The following is a 17,944-nucleotide window of genomic DNA, read 5'->3' on the forward strand; positions in this document are numbered from 1 at the left end:
ACCTGTAGATGCTCTGAGTGATGCTCACTTTGGACTGGGATCAGAACCATTTTAGATGAAACATGCAAAGTGTACTGGATCAGAGTCAGCACTTAAGAAATGTGGATCCATGTATTCAATTTTTCATGACAAGTGTCTTGAAAAAAATGCTGAAGTCATTTGTTCAGGTAAGCTAAGAAACCTGTCTTATATAAAACAACTGCACCAAAAGCAGTCGTAATTTATTTTCTTTTTTTTCTGACATGTTTTCTACCTTTATTTTTACTATGCAATCTTTAAATTTTAGGACCTCTTCTGTACATTCTAATGGAATTCACAGATGTTGTTTACAAGTATGATTTATACGACTCATTTTTGAAGTTCTCTGTTTTCTCTTTTTTAGAAGTCAGGCTGGTTGAAGGTTCTCGCTGCTCTGGGAGGTTAGAGATACTTCATGATCAGACGTGGATGTCAGTGTGTGACGCTGCCTTTGACCAGCAGGATGCAGAGGTTGTGTGTAGAGAGCTGGACTGTGGGGCTCCTGTACAGGTGCTGGGAGCAGCTGCTTTTGACAAAGGAGACACTCAGATGTGGACACAAGACATTCAGTGCAGAGGAAATGAATCTCAGATTTCATTTTGTTCAACATCGTCATACAATCACAGCTGCACCAGTGACAATAACGTGGCCATGATATGTTCTGGTAAAATATAAATATTTAGTGTCTCCTCATTTATATTTGATACATTTTATATTCAGCAGCAGTATACTTTATTTTAACTTCTTTATTCAGGTTACACAAAGGCCAAACTGATGAACAGTTCAGACTCTTGTTCTGGAAGAGTGGAGCTTCAGTTCCTCACTGAGTGGGGCACAGTGTGTGATGCATGCTGGGATATAAGAGCTGCCAGTGTCCTCTGTAGACAGCTGAATTGTGGGATTGCTGTGTCTGTTGTGGGATCAGACTGGTTTGGAGAGGGAAGTGGTGAAATCTGGGCTGATGTGTTTGATTGTGACGGGAATGAAACAAAACTCTCAGAATGTTCCATCTCTTCATGGAGTCGAGCTGAACGTTCTCATAGACGAGATGTTGGAGTCATCTGCGCTAGTGAGATTATTTTATTGAAAAATATGTTATAAATTATCATGCAATATCTTAATAAAATGCCACATGTTATCCTCAGATTCCTCTCTGGCTCTTCATGATGGTCTGGTGCGGTTGTCTGGAGAGAAACAGTGTGAGGGGGAGGTGGAAGTTTTCATCCATCAGGTCTGGAGGAGAGTTCTGCTGGACTCTTGGAGTCTCACTGAATCCTCTGTGGTCTGCAGACAGCTGGGCTGTGGCTCTGTGCTGAACTTCTACGGCTCCTCTTCATCCAGTCCTGAACAAAGTCATGAGTGTGTGATGGGCTTCCAGTGCTCTGGGAGTGAAGCTCATCTGGGGAACTGCAGCTCTCCACAAACTCTCAACTGCAGCTCCACACAACAGCTGTCAATCACCTGCTTTGGTGAGAGCAACAACATCTGGGCAGATTCTTCAGTTGTTAGTGATCAATAATGTGTTTTTCCTTCTCTGAATATCAGGTCGTGGGTCCATCAGGCTGGTGGGTTCTGGGGGAGACTGTGCAGGGAGGCTAGAGGTTTTTCACAGTGGCTCATGGGGGACAGTGTGTGATGACTCCTGGGATATTAAAGATGCCCATGTGGTGTGCAGACAGCTGCAGTGTGGAGTGGCCCTCAGTAACCAGCAGGTACCAGCCTGGTTTGGTCCTGGTTCTGGACCCATATGGCTGGATGAGGTGGAGTGTGAGGGGAATGAGACGTCCCTGTGGAGCTGCTCTTCTACAGGCTGGGGAAAACATGACTGTCAACACAAGGAGGATGTAGGAATCATATGCTCAGGTAAATAGTAAGTAATAAAAATGTTTTTTTTTTTTTTTATTTATTTACACATTTCAGTAACTTATGCATTTGACTAATGAATAAGAATATTCTAGTATTCTAGTGTTCTTAGTACTTATTGAGATGTTTTTAAACAATCAGAATTCCAGTAGTGTTTCTTTTAAGTGATCGTGCATGTTAATTTTTCTGATGCAGACAGAATGCAGTTTCCTGCACTCTAAACAACACCACTATAGGTGTGTGAAACACAGTGTGACCATTTTAGTCTAATACCTGAAAGAATGACTCTTGAATCTGTGAATCTAAGATACGCATTTTACCAATGTGAAATGTAGGCCTGTTTTTCCCCCAGCTATTTATTTCTCAAAAGCACTAATATTACTGTTAATGGGTCCATAATGTTTTTTTGTAATTTATTGTAATTTCTCCATCTAGAGTTTAAAGAGATCAGGTTAACTGAGGGCTGTGAAGGGAATGTGGAGGTTTTCTACAATGGATCCTGGGGTAATGTGTGTTACAACAAGATGGACACAGACACAGTGAGTCTGATCTGTCAAGAGCTGAACTGTGGAAGATCTGGTGCTTTTTCTAATTCTATACCAAGAGTGGAATCAGCTCTTAACTGGCTGGATAAAGTAACATGTCGACCACATGATTCAAACTTTTGGCAGTGTCCATCTTCACCCTGGGGACAGAATGACTGTGGTGAAGAAGAAGTGGCCAAAATCATCTGCTCAGGTAGAATGGACACGTTTTCTGTCACTAAACAGTACAAGATTAATCATTTAAAAACACACATGCTTTAAGAAGATACATGGAATGCATATAATATTTAATTAACTTTTGATTACAGAACAGGGGAGTGATGAGTCTCCTCGAAGCTATCTGACATGCTCCACATCTCCCCACCACAGACAGTGTTCAGGTATGCTTATTTAATTGAAACAAACATAAAAATCATGAATGCTGTATGCAGTGTAAGGTAATTTGTATGTTTTAGATCATGTTCCTCTCAGACTGAGTGGAGGGGAGGGCCGGTGCTCTGGGAGGCTGGAGGTGTATCATAACACTGTGTGGGGCTCAGTCTGTGATGATCAGTGGGACATCAGTGATGCTCAGGTGGTCTGCAGGCAGCTGGGTTGTGGAGCAGCACTGAGGGCTGATGGGAATTCAGTCTTTGGTGCTGGTGAAGGTGTTGTGTGGCTGAACAAAGTCGAGTGCAGAGGGAATGAGATTCACCTGTGGGACTGTCCTCTCTCCCTGAAAAACCACACTGACTGCTCCCACAAAGAGCACGCTGGACTCACCTGTGCAGGTCACAGGAAATGCACTAAGAAATATTATTTATATTTTTAGATCATTTTGGAATGTATAACATTTGTGTGTTCAAGAGAAAAGAATTTTTTTTGTGTTTTGACAGATTTTCAAGATTTGTCTGTTTCGTCTAAACCTGCCACAACAACATCAGTTACTCCATCACAAACTCCTCCAGCAGCGTCTCTCTCCGTCCCCCCAGTGCTTGTGATTGTACAGGGAGTTGTGCTTTTACTGCTCTTAGTGCTACTGCTTATACTGATTCAGCAGAACAGAGTGATGAGGAGAGGTAAGAGAGATCGAGAGAATACTGTCTCTTATTCAGTGTGTGATCAGTCATGTGTTGTGAACTGACAGCAGGGTTGTCTGCCTGCACTCACAGCTCTCTCCGAATGGTACACAGGACTTTACAAGATACAGACTGAGCCAGTTTATGAGGAAATTTATCACAAACACAATCACTTCTCTCGGAAAGGTGAGACATAATAGAAAAATGTTAAAACATTTAACGGTAATATTTTAACAATATGAGGTGCAAAAATATGCATTAATTCATGCTTAGCAACAAATATACGTTCTATTTGATTTATAAATTAAGTAATCTATAAACTGCAGTTAGTTAAATGTCATAATGTATAAATTCCTTAATAACTTATCATATTATCTAATAGTGTAAATTCATGTGTTTATTAGCACAGTGGGTTGAAGCTATGCATTTCAACTTCCAGTTGTCTGCTTTAATTACTCATTAGCAAATGATTTGCAAAAATATCATTATGTTATGACTAACATGACTAACTAATTCTAAATCCATAACCACACTGGCATATTACTTAACAATTAGTTAATAGTTCTAATTGTTAATAATAGTAATTTAATTATTACTTAATTTATGAATCATATAGAATGTTTATATTTGCTGATGTAATAATCATTAATAAAGCGTTTAGTTCATAATTAATTATACATTAACTTGTGGTTATCTGTGCATTTATTAAGCATGAATTAATGCATATTTGTGCACCTGTATTGTAAAGTGTTGCCTATTGTCATTCTGGTTATCAATCAGTCAATAAAGTAAAATTCAGGTAGTAAATTAAACATAAAATATAAAGAATGCACCTGTTTAACAGACCTGATTCAAAACACCAGCTTGTTAGAAGAAGGGTTATTTAACCATAATCATAAAGTTTGCATAGTAGTCATGTCTCATGCACTTTAATGCTCTTTGAATGGAACATATACACTTCTTTCAAACTGAAATCATGACGGAATATCCTGTGATGTCCACAGGATTCAGTCTGTTAGTATTGATGAACATGTTTCTGACTGCTCTTCTTTAACAGGGAGTCTCAACTCTGTGTATGAAGATATTGATGAACTTTTCAAAGGTGATTTACAGACTTGGTAAACCAGTGTAAATAGTAAATTTGCTGGAAATGTATGACCTATAAATGGTGATATTCACAAATTACAGGATTTTTTTTACATGTATATTATTATTATTATTATTATTATTATTATTTAATTATCATATGTATGTATGTATTCATTTAATTTTTATAAAGTGAATGAAATCACACCAGGAGACTATGATGATGTCATCATTGATGGACTAAAACCAGATGAGGAGACAGGTGCTAATTCTCTTAATTGCAGTTATAGTTCCATCAGTAATTCTACAATTTGTGTATTAGTATAAACATTTAAGTTTGTTTTGAGTGTGATGGCATTGGTTTCATGTTACATTTCTAGATGATACACCAGACGGCTATTATGATGATGTCATTATCACCGGACAGAACTATGGTATTAAAAATGTTTTTTATTTTTATATAATTTTGCATATGTATTCTTACGCCCTATTTTTTCAAATAAAATTAGGTTAAAATAAAGTAAAATGGTATTATGTCAGTTTAATTTTGCATTTAAGAGCTTATTATGTTTGTGTGTGTGTGTAGTGGACACACCAGAGAATTACGATGATGTCATCATTGATGGACAGTGCTCTCAGTGTGTAACAGGTGAGTCACACAGAACTTCATTTTTAGTCACATATTGTTTTCTATGATATATTGAACATGCCTTCTACTATTACTGAATCGTCAGAGAATGATCAGGGGGATTATGATGATGTGGAGAACAGCAATGAAGATGAGAGAAACCTGTTAGGTAATTTTTTTTTTCATTTGAATTGAATTTGCTGATTTAAATTAAATTAATTAAAAATTTTTAAATGCTGATACTCATACTTGTTTGCTTCCAGACTATGATGATGTCATGATGTAGGGGAGGAGTTGAATGATGAGGCAGGGGCTGTATGACTCATTGGTCACACCCACTGTCACGGCTCGTTAACGCTTCTGGAAGTGTTTTTTGTTTGTTTGGTTGATTTTTGTTTTTTGTTTTTTTTTTAGTTGATGAATTTACTTTTTTTTTTGCAAATTCTTCAGACTATACATTTAGAGTTGCTTTTGATACATTTTTGGTACAAAAAAGTCAAAAACACAAATCTTGAGCAACATAATTACTGCAAACATAATTTCTACTGAGTTGATTGCCATGATCGCTATGCTTCAGGATCAAGTTTTACTGTTTGATTTCCTATTTTTAAAAACATTTTTGGTCCCACTTTATATTAAGTGGCCTTAACTACTATCTACTTACATAAAAAAATAAGTACAATGTACTTAATGTGGTCATATTGTATTGCAAAACACTTTGGTGCTATTGAGGTGGAATATGGGTAAGGTTGTGGTTTGATGGTATGTGTAGGTTTAAGGGTAGGTTAAGGTGTAAGGAATGGGTCAACAGTGTAATTATAAATGTAATTACAGAAATTAATTACAGATGTAATTACATGCAGGCATTTTTTACATATAAGTACAATGTAAATACATGTATGTACACAATAAGTGCATTGTATCAAATGAATAATTTCAATGTAAGTACATAGTAGTTAAGGCCACTTAATATAAAGTGGGACCACATTTTTTATTCCTGTCAAGTGAGATGTAAGAGAGTAGCTTTAATGTTTAATTTATCTCTGTTGTGATTTCTGATGGTTTCTAACTCAAAATTAAGCTGAAAAAAATGTCAAACTTTAAAGGAGAAGTCCACTTCCAGAACAACAATTTACAGATAATGTACTTACCCCTTTGTCATCCAAGATATTCATGTCTGTCTTTCTTCAGTTGTAAAGACACTGTTTTTTGAGGAAAACATTTCAGGATTTTTTTCCATATAATGGACTGGTATGATTTTGAACTTCTAAAATGGAGTTTAAATGCGACTTCAAACGATCCCAAACGCGGTTGTAAACAAGGAAGGATCCCAGCCGAGGAAGAAGGGTCTTATCTAGTGAAACAATCAGTTATTTTCATAAAAAGAATACAATTTATATACTTTTTAATGTCAAACGCTCGTCTTGTTTTGCTCTTCCCAACCTCTGTTTTTGTTCCAGTTCATTACAGTTAGGGTATGTTGAAAAACTCCCATCTCATGTTCTCCCTCAACTTCAAAATCGTCCTATATCGCTGTTTTACCATTTTGTGAAGAATGTTTGATTTTCTTTGCATGTTCACTTTGCAAAGACTGGGTCAGAACGTCTGCAGCAATATAGGATGATTTTGAAATGATTTTTGAAGTTGAGGGAGAAAATACAATCAGTTTTTTGACATACCCTAACTGTCTTAAGCCAGAATACACAGAGTTCAGGGAGAACTAGACAAGACGAGCGTTTGAGATTAAAAATAATTGAAATTGTTTTTTTTTTTTGTTTTTTTTTTCTTTTTTTTCTTTCATGAAAATAACCAATCGTTACACTAGATAAGACCCTTCTTCCTCCGCTGGGATCGTAACCGCATTTGGGATTGTTTAAAGCCGCATTTAAACTGCATTTCGGGCTCCATATCAGTCCATTATATGGAGAAAAATCCTGAAATGTTTTCCTCACAAAACATAATTTCTTTACAGCTAAAGAAAGAAAGGTATGAACATCTTAGATGACAAGGGGGTGAATAAATTATCTGTAAATTGTTGTTCTGGAAGTGGACTTCTCCTTTAATATGCAGTCTACATTATGCAACTATATGCAGTTATAGACCATTTGTCTATCAACTACTCATTCTATTTTTGTTGGTTTCTCTTCTCTTTTTTTTTACCTTTGTTTGAAATGTGTTTGTTTTCACATTTCAGTCCTGTGGATTTCATGGTCTTTTACAGCAATCTAGTGGAGATCAGCTGCATTAATAGAAATTTCTGAAGCCATTTGCTGAAATCATTCTGTGAAAATCTTCTTTAATAAATGTGATAAATAATCAAAAGGTTATTTGTTATAAATAATAAAAGGAGTCGTTTTATTTAGCCTTTGTTTAGCATTTTAAATGAGTTCAAAATATATTTTATTAAGTACAAGGGACTTTGTAACAGCACAACCTTCAACATTACTGTCACAGATACAGTTTCAAAATAAATATAGTGAAAAGCTCAAAGGGATATGACTGATGCTGCAGTGGTGTGTAGAGAGCTGGACTGTGGAGAACCTGTAGATTTTTCTAAGGCATTCTTTGGACCAGGATCAGGACCAATCTGGATGAGTTACGTCAGACTGTGCAGCAGGATGGTATAAGTTATATTGTGAATGTGATCATACTAGAGATACTGGAGTCAGATGCTCAGATAAACTGTCCCAAACCTGCCATCAATAAAAATGTGTCTATCTAAACCTTTTTTTTTTTTAAACTTCCAATAAATGCAGAGGTGGGTGGTACTGAGTTGCATTTATTTAGTTATTTTTATTTTACTTCCTTTTTTTTTTTTTCCTCAGAATTCAGAATTTATTTATTTGCATGGTTGTTTTGTAATACCACTAAAGCAACAATGCATTTTTAAGCAAAAAATGTACATGCAAAAATGAAATAAAATAATATAACACAATTAAAATATGTAAGGGCCAGTAATGTTTAATAGCTGTAAGATAAAATGCAATATAATACACAGATAAGCCAAAGCATTGTGACCACCTGTCTAATATGCTGATGGTTCTCTGTGTGCTGCCAAAAGGGCACAGACCCACTGAGGCATAGACTCCACAAGAGTCCAGCATGTGTCCTGTGGTATCTGGCACAAAGCTGGTATGCAATAATGTCCAGGTAGGTGGCATGTATCAAATTTACATCCACATAAATGGACGGACCCAGGGTTTTCCAGCAGAGCCCAGAGCATCACATTCCCTCCACTGACTTGTCATCGTCCCACAGTGCATCTGGGCAGATTCTTCATTATTGTTATTTAATAATGTGTATTTCTTTCTCTGAATAGCAGGTTGCAGGTCCATCAGGGGGTTTTTCACAGTTGCTCGTAGAGGACGGTGTGTGATGACTCCTGGGATATTAAAGATGCCCCGTGTATTGGGATTTTACTGGGATATTAAAGATGCTGGAGTGGCACTCAGTAACCAGCAGGTACCAGCCTGGTTTGGTCCTGGTTCTGGACCCATATGGCTGGATGAAGTGGAGTGTGAGGGGAATGAGACGTCCCTGTGGAGCTGCTCCTTACCACTGTCAACACAAGGAGTTGTGTGCTCAGGTAAACAGTTCAGTGTTGTGAAAAATTGTCCACTCAAAATTGTTACTGTAACATTTAAAATCTATGTGACGTATATAAAATATCTATAATTTTTCCCAATTCCACACCAAGAATGGAATCAACTTGTAACTGGCTGGATAAAGTGAAATGTCAACCACATGATTCCTCATTAAAATATACATGTTAATGCCATAATTGTTGTATAATCTGAAACAGCTGTTGGTAAGAAATCGTTTTTATATATATATATATATATATATATAGTCATCTCGTGGATAAACATGAATTGCAATAATAGAAATTGCGGTAACACTTTACAATATGGTGCACTAATAGGCCTATGCATTAAATAATGCTTAACTAATGCACAGATAATCACAAGTTAATGTATAACTCATGAAGAACCAAACCATTTATTAATGATTACTGCATCAGTAACGACTGAATATTCTATCATACATTAATGAATAAATTCTTATTAGTTAAATTTGTCATAATGTATTAATTCCCTTATAACATATTATAATAACTAATGATGTATGTAAATTCATATGTTAATTACCATAGTGGTCAAAGTAATTCAGCTTCCAGTGGTCTGTTTAATTAATCATTAGCTAATGATTTGCAAAGATATCATTATGTTATGACTTTACTTGCTGAGGCACAGAACTATTAACTAGCTAATTTTTAAGTTACATGTAATTGTGGTTATGGATTTTGAATTCGTTAGTCTGTCATATGCCTCAACAAGTAAAGTCACAACATAATGGTACATTTGCAAATCATTAACTAATGATTAATTAAAACAGACAACTGGAAGTCATAATACATTATGACACATTTAACTAATAACCAATGTTTGATTACTTAATCTATGAATCACATAGAATGTTCATTTATTGCAGATGCAGTAATTATTAATAAATGGTTTAGTTCTTCATGAGTTATACATTAACCCATGATTATCTGTGCATTAGTTAAGCATGAATTAATGCATATTAGTGTCAACGTCTTGTAAAATTTACCGAAATTGGTAGAGCAACGCTCATTATTACGTCTTGCATTGTACTACAGATACAGTACGCCATCGTAAAACAACCCCAAAACAGTAGTACTGAGAGAGGGACAGATATCATTGAGTTTTTTATATCCAGTTTTGCATTCTTTTTTTGATAATTTACTGTTTTAAATTTTCGTACCAAGGCTATATTATTTATGTAGTCCTAAATCTGAATAACCGCAATATTACATGCGCTCTAGTATTTATTTATTTATTTATTCACCTTAGCTATACTGTAAGCAACCCACACTTAAATGTTGTGATGATAATGTGATAATTATACTAAAATTCGTGGAGGTGATCTATTAATACCATACTATGGAAGAAGGCTTATGAATAGGGGAATTAGTAAAAATGTAAATTACATATGATGAATAATGTAATAAATAATAAAATAAGAGCGGCTATTAAACATCTGGCTAACAGTACATTTGCAGTACACTGGCTCTCTCTACTGGTCACAAGGTGAACAACATGCTCATCTTCACTTCATGACAGTTCTGGTCTTTCTGGGCCATCGGAAAGAAACCAATATGGATTTGAAAGAAAATTCCACACTAGTTTACAATATAAATAAAAGGTTTCAAAAATAAATTCATTTTATGGAGCAACAGTCTTTTCTACCTTTCGCTTGTGTAATGATGACTTGCTTATGCACTGTGAACTTAATAAATATCTATTAGCTAAAAAAAAAAAAGATTTTTGTCATTTTAAAGTATCATTTTATAAAGTATAAATATATGTATATACTAGTGTTTTTAGATTTTTGTACTGAGCTATTATTATTAGTGATTTTGATTTTTGATCTCGTCTCTGCAGGTGTTTAGCTTTGATGCTGTAAATAAACTGGAGAGTTTCCTGTCTCCTGTCTAAGACTACTTCACAGTTTATTTTTGTGTTTCTCCCCCCTCAGAGAAGCATCTTTATGGGTAGGAAGTGGGAGGTTTTGATCAGCACTGACAGTTTTGATATATATATGGAGAAAATCATAAAAGCGTCCTCTGATTTGTCAGTGAAGTTGTTTGATGATTTCCTCTGTTGTGTCTAATAAGGTAATAGCGAGTGTGATTGGAGGGTGTTGGGCCTCTTTCTCTCTTATTAAGAGGATGCCTGTACTTCTGTATCATCAGTGCAGAGAAACTTGTACTGGGTGATGAGTTAATCATGCTGAGGATGATGGGAAGATGCCTGACGCTCATTTTACTGTCTTCACTTGTAATACTCATCACAGCTGGTAAGTACACATGTAAAAAAGGGATGAAGCCGTGTTATTTTCCACACATTATCTTAAGTGGTCATAACATTGTGTTCTTTAATCATTTGCTTTAAAACTTGACTGTGGTGTTTTAAATGACAGAAGTATTCATATACTAAGTCACACCATTTTAAATGTTTTTTTTTTAAATGTGCTTTTCTCTCACTCTGTTTCTGTCTCTCATTTTCTTTAATACTGTATATTAGAAAATGTGAATGTGAGGTTGGTTGGTGGTCACAGTCGCTGTGCTGGTAGAGTGGAGGTTCTTCATAGAGGTCAGTGGGGAACAGTGTGTGGTGATTTCTGGGATTTGGTTGATGCTGCAGTGGTGTGTAGAGAACTGGACTGTGGAGAACCTGTAGATGCTCTGAGTGATGCTCATTTTGGACAAGGATCAGGCCCAATATGGATGAGTTTTGTCAGATGTTCTGGATCAGAATCCACCTTCAAGAACTGTTCGTCATTAGGATTGGGTAAATCTTACTGTGATCATACTAGAGATGTTGGAGTCATCTGCTCAGGTAAACTGTCCCAAACCCTATCATCACTAAAAATGTGATAATCTTAAAAAAAATAAAATAAAAATGTGATAAATAAATAAATAATTAATTAATAACAAATGTATATATAATGCTCTAAAACTTATTTTAAACCCAATTTCATAGTAAATTTATTCATTTTATTATTTTATTATTAAAATACATTGATTTAATTCTCCAGGCTATATCTTTCAAAACTGTGTATGTCATAAAAAATATTCTATAATGTTGTTTTTAATGTGCATTGACAGCAGTAGTCATCCTTTGAATCATCTGTGAGCAGCTCTTGGAGATTTAGAAGTCCACAGGAGGTTTTCTAAGCTGTCCTGGGTTTAGCATTAAATGCATTAAAACTTTTAGCATTAAAATGCTTGGTGAATTACTCTTACATTAAAATTTTACGAGCCATACATTTAGGAGTGACACAGCCCTAATTTTTAAGAGCTCCTAAATGACTCAGTTGACTTAGCTACTTGTAATTTTTTTGTGAATATGGCCCGTTTTCGGGAAATTTTATTTTAAGATGCTATATATAGTAGTCCATTTTAAAAAAACATTTTGGGAAACACAGATATTTGTCCAGTTACATGTACAGTGCCCTATATAATGTTAGGGACAAAGACTTTTTTCCCCTTGATTTTCGCCTGTACACCACAGTTTAAATTTTAATCAAACAGTTCACAAATGATTAAAGTGTACATCTCATCCTATATTTTAAATAAAGGGTATTCATACATTTCAGTTTCAATGTATAGAAATTACAACACTTTTTATACATTGCAATAAATAAAATAAGTTAAAGAAGTATTTAGTTGCATATTCTTTGCTTGAAGTCTGTGACTCATAAAAATCACCAGATGCCGTGTTTCTTCTCTGGTGATGCTCTTCCAGATGCTTGTAGTGCAGACACTTTCAGCTCTCGCTTGACAAGTTTTTCATTCAGAACATAAAAGACATGCACAGTTGGGTTCAGAGCGGGTCACTAACTTTGCTATTAACAACATTCTAGATTTTAACTTTAAAAACCTTTGTCCAAGACATCAGGGAGGGCACTGTACAGTCTGTTTGATATAATATCGTGTATTTCAGTGTTCATTTGCTTGTTCAAATGTATGAAATTATTAATGCCATTTTCAAATTTCAGTTGTATTTACTGAAATCAAAATGTTGAACTCTTAAAATTACGATTTTAAGGGTCTAGACAAAAATTATTTGTTGCAGAAAGAAGCTATAATTGTCTGTTTTCTTTCAGAAGTCAGGCTGGTTGGAGGTTCTCGTTGCTCTGGGAGGTTAGAGATACTTCATGATCAGACGTGGATGTCAGTGTGTGACGCTGCCTTTGACCAGCAGGATGCAGAGGTTGTGTGTAGAGAGCTGGACTGTGGGGCTCCTGTACAGGTGCTGGGAGCAGCTGATTTTGGCAAAGGAGACACTCAGATGTGGACACAAGAGATTCAGTGTAGAGGAAATGAATCTCAGATTCACCTCTGTCCAACATCATTCAATTTCACACTCAATTACAACTGTTCCTACAAAAACAATATTGGACTTCTGTGTACTGGTATGTGACAACAATTTTGACAAGAAAGATTTATGAATTTTGATGAATTTCTTCATTTATTTATTTATTTTCACTCCTACATGCACAGACAGAAAAAATGTGAGGTTAGTTGGTGGTCACAGTCCATGCAGTGGAACAGTGGAGGTTCTTCATAGAGGTCAGTGGGGAACAGTGTGTGATAATGGTTGGGATTTGGCTGATGCTGCAGTGGTGTGTAGAGAACTGGACTGTGGAGAACCTGTAGATTCTCCAAGTTTTGTTCAAGCTGGACCTGGATCAAGACCGGTCTGGATAGCTGATGCTATCTGTACTGGATCTGAATCAACACTGAAAAAGTGTGGATCAGTCAGATGGGTTTTTTTTAATAGTGTGTGTAGGAGTGCTGGAGTCATCTGCTCAGGTAACCTGAAAACTTCAAAAAAAAGGTATGTTTTGTTCTGAAAGGTTCATTCATATTGTGTTTTGTTATTTAGAAGTCAGGCTGGTTGGAGGTTCTCGCTGCTCTGGGAGGTTACAGATACTTCATAATCAGATGTGGATGTCAGTGTGTGACGCTGCCTTTGACCAGCAGGATGCAGAGGTTGTGTGTAGAGAGCTGGACTGTGGGGCTCCTGTACAGGTGCTGGGAGCAGCTGCTTTTGGCAAAGGAGACACTCAGATGTGGACACAAGAGATTCAGTGCAGAGGAAATGAATCTCAGATTAATCTCTGTCCAAAATCACTATTACATGAAATCAACTGTTCACATCACAATGATGTTGGGCTGGAGTGTGCAGGTTAGAGCAGATTTATTTTACTGAAATCTAATATAAAATGTATATATTTATGTATGAAAGATTTTTTTCTCTCTTTGTGTGATCCTTCAAACTGTCTTTTTCTCTTGGTTCATGACTATTTTTTTCTCCTGTTCTTGATTTTCCTGTTCTATATTTAATGTACAGACCATGTGAATGTGAGGTTGGTTGGTGGTCACAGTCGCTGTGCTGGTAGAGTGGAGATTCTTCATAGAGGTCAGTGGGGAACAGTGTGTGATGGTGGTTGGGATATGACTGAAGCTGCAGTGGTGTGTAGAGAACTGGACTGTGGAGAACCTGTAGATGCTGTGGGTGGTGCATATTTTGGACCAGGATCAGGAACAATTTGGACAAATCGTCTGTTATGTACTGGATCAGAGTCTACACTGAAAGACTGTGGGTCATTAGAATGGGGTTCATATCCCTGTGACCATACTAAAGATGCTGGAGTCATCTGCTCAGGTAAGCTGCTTCAAAATCCAGCCTATTACATAACTAATGATCACATGCCTTTTATATTTAGAATTAGTAAGTGGTGATTTAATGATTGTACAGTGCCTAAGTGGGTGGTTTATGACATTTTACCATTGGCATAAACCACCCACTTAGATAGGAAGAAGTCATCTTAGTGACATGAACCATTATGAACTTGAACTCATTTTGTTTTTACATGACATTTGTGGGTAAATATGCAATTGCAAATATGCAATAGACAATGTACCAATATTTTAAAAATTCCTGCATGTAGATGCATCTGTAATTTATTTCTGTAGTTACATCTTATGTAACTACAGGCTTATGTTTTATTTATTTATTTTTGTCCATTTATTTGGAAATATTACCAAACGTGTTAATATCATGAAATATCTTCTTAATATTCTTAAATATGTGTAAGTTAATGCATTTTGCATCTTTATAGATTATGTTAGTTGATCTATAATTAGTTGATCTATGATGGGCGATGAAACCCGACTTTAAGTACCAGATATGAGTGTCATGCCATAAAATAGTTTAATACGACTTTAATTGAATGTGAATTTAATAAAAACACTGTAAGTTACTAATTATAACACCTTCATTGTACAGAAAGACAGTTAAGAACATTTACATTCAGTCTAGCCAGAGTTCAAGCACTCTCAAAAATTCCCATTATAATCACTGACGCTTTTTACACTGTGAAATGAATATCTTACTTACGTACGCACTTCTGCACTTTGTTTTTTTATGAGAGAATTCGCCAGAGAATTCAGTCAGCGAGCTAGTGAACAAAACAGTGGTGTTTCTTTGATGGCTAATCTGAACACCATTCAAAAGCTCAACAGAATCATTTGTGATTAGTTATAAAGCACAGCGCTGAAGAAACGCACCTGTCTTTCACTCAGCGCCAGGCAGATTTGAATTTAGCAGCTGAATTGATGTGCTAATAACGCCGGTATGATTGTATTAAATAAAAAATATTATTCGGCTATTTTGTGTCTTTTGGAAGATGCATTCAAAATCCACTTGACTCAAAAATCTGGCACGTGCCCCCTCACTTTAAATGGGCATGTCCAACAACATGAACACAATAGGTACATTGTAATTAATCACTTTTGGTTAGTTATATATAATATATAACGTGGGACCAAATGTACAGTATCTCTTGAATGGAGTTTACATCACTTTGGATAAATACAAAAATGTCTGTCAAATGGATAAATGTAAATCAAACTACTATTAATATTTGTGCATCCTGACTTCTAGTTTCTTAAAACCAGCTATATAGTGGCAGTGTATAGTGACCAGACAGAAAAACATACAAAGGTATCACAGAATGATCCCATATGATTTGTGCCATATTTTCCAAGTCTGAAGGCATACAATATGGTTTGGTGAAAAAAAAAAAAAGAATTAAACCTAAACCTAAAAATCATTATTTTGTGAAAATCCTGACCTTGGCTGTTGGTCTGCTGTATCCATGAGACAGTATTAGCGTGGCAGTTCACTCTGGCTCACCTAGGAAAAGCACACAAATGCACCCTTTCAAGATTTTTGTTCTTTGTTCTGAAAAAGAAAGATTATACAGCATTGGAACAACACCAGGGTACATGCATAATGACTGAAATTTAATTTTGGGGTAAACTATCACTTCAAAATATTGATTTTTTCCCCCCTTTAAAATAAAGTAACAAAAAATAACATCACCTAGTGTAACCAAGTACAGTTTTGTCTTTAGAAATGTACTCAAGTAAGAGTAAAAGCACCCAGCATATACTCTTAAAAGTACATATTGTCAAGAAAGTTACTTAAACAGTTATTTTTCTACTAGTTTATTTTCTCTTACCACTGTAGGTGTCAGGCTTGTTGGAGATTCTCGTTGTTCTGGAAAAGTGGAGGTTCCTCATGAGGACACCTGGGTTTCAGTGTGTGATGCTGCCTTTGACCAGCAGGATGCAGAGGTTGTGTGTAGAGAGCTGGACTGTGGGGCTCCTGTACAGGTGCTGGGAGCAGCTGCTTTTGATAAAGGAGATGCTCAGATGTGGACACAGGAGATTCAGTGCAGAGGAAATGAATCTCATATTGACTTCTGTCCAGTATCATCACAGAAACACAACTGCTCTCATGATGATCACCAGGTGCTTCTATGTGCTGGTAAGAGTTGGATTAGTATGAAAGCAAATCAGTAGCAAATTTATTTATTCTGAAATGTTGTATTTTGCTTAATAATGATACATTTAAGATAAATTAATAATCATTACTCAAAAGTGTCATTTTGGAATTTCATGGATTGCAAGTCTAAAACAATAAACTAACTTTGTTTGAGGAATTAAGCAATTACTGTATACTACTGAGATTAATAAATTGTTAACATGGATGACATGCAGTTTAGACCTTCTGACTGTCTTTGAACTTTCCCCCCATCCCCCTCCCCCCCCTGCCCCCTGCCCCCTTTTGCTCTGTATCCACCTCTCTCTTAGATGTAAAAAATGTGAGGTTGGTGAATGGTAACAGTCCTTGTGCTGGTAGAGTGGAGGTTCTTCATAGAGGTCAGTGGGGAACAGTGTGTGATGATAACTGGGATTTGGCTGATGCTGCAGTGGTGTGTAGAGAACTGGACTGTGGAGAACCTGTAGATGCTCTGACTGATGCTTATTTTGGACAAGGATCAGGACCAATCTGGATGAGTATTTTATTATGTACTGGATCAGAGTCCACACTGAAGAACTGTGGGTCAGCAGGGTGGAATACACCACTGTGTATTCATAATTATGATGCTGGTGTCATCTGCTCAGGTGAATGATAACAAACCTTCCAAAAACGGTTCACACGTTCTAACTTTCTTTTGATTCATGATATGTAAAAAAAAAACTGCATATTACTGTATTTTTTTTTTATTAAAAAGAAATATTATAACTATTAACATGTAAATATTAAGGAAACAATTTAACCAGTGTTAAAATGTAATTGTATGTAAAAGTGAATGTAAAACCTTTTAATTGAATGCAAAAGAGATTTTGTCAACTGTGCACATTTATACAATACAAACAGGTCATAAACGCTCCAGACTTGCTGATGGGTCTCATCTGTGTGCTGGGAGGTTAGAGATACTTCATGATCAGATGTCGATGTCCGTGTGTGACGCTGCCTTTGACCAGCAGGATGCAGAGGTTGTGTGTAGAGAGCTGGACTGTGGGGCTCCTGTACAGGTGCTGGGAGCAGCTGCTTTTGGCAAAAGAGACACTCAGATGTGGACACAAGAGATTCAGTGTAGAGGAAATGAATCTCAGATTTCATTCTGTCCAACATCGCCATTACCCAAACACAACTGCACAACTGACAAAAATGTGGGACTGATATGTTCTGGTAAATATCAATATTCAGTGTGTCTTCATTTGTATTTGATACTTTATCATGATAAGAGTATGAACTCCATCAAGATATGCTGTAATAAGTCTTAAATATAATATACAA

The 17,944-nt window shown here is 36.1% G+C and overlaps 1 pseudogene; it reads left to right on the forward strand.

Annotated features, from left to right (window-relative positions):
* The window catches only part of LOC127158950 (deleted in malignant brain tumors 1 protein-like), a 56,755-nt pseudogene that overhangs the window by 31,278 nt on the left and 7,533 nt on the right, over positions 1–17,944 (forward strand).

The sequence above is a fragment of the Labeo rohita genome, unplaced genomic scaffold (genome assembly GCF_022985175.1).
Source record: "Labeo rohita strain BAU-BD-2019 unplaced genomic scaffold, IGBB_LRoh.1.0 scaffold_180, whole genome shotgun sequence".
NCBI lineage: Eukaryota > Metazoa > Chordata > Actinopteri > Cypriniformes > Cyprinidae > Labeo > Labeo rohita.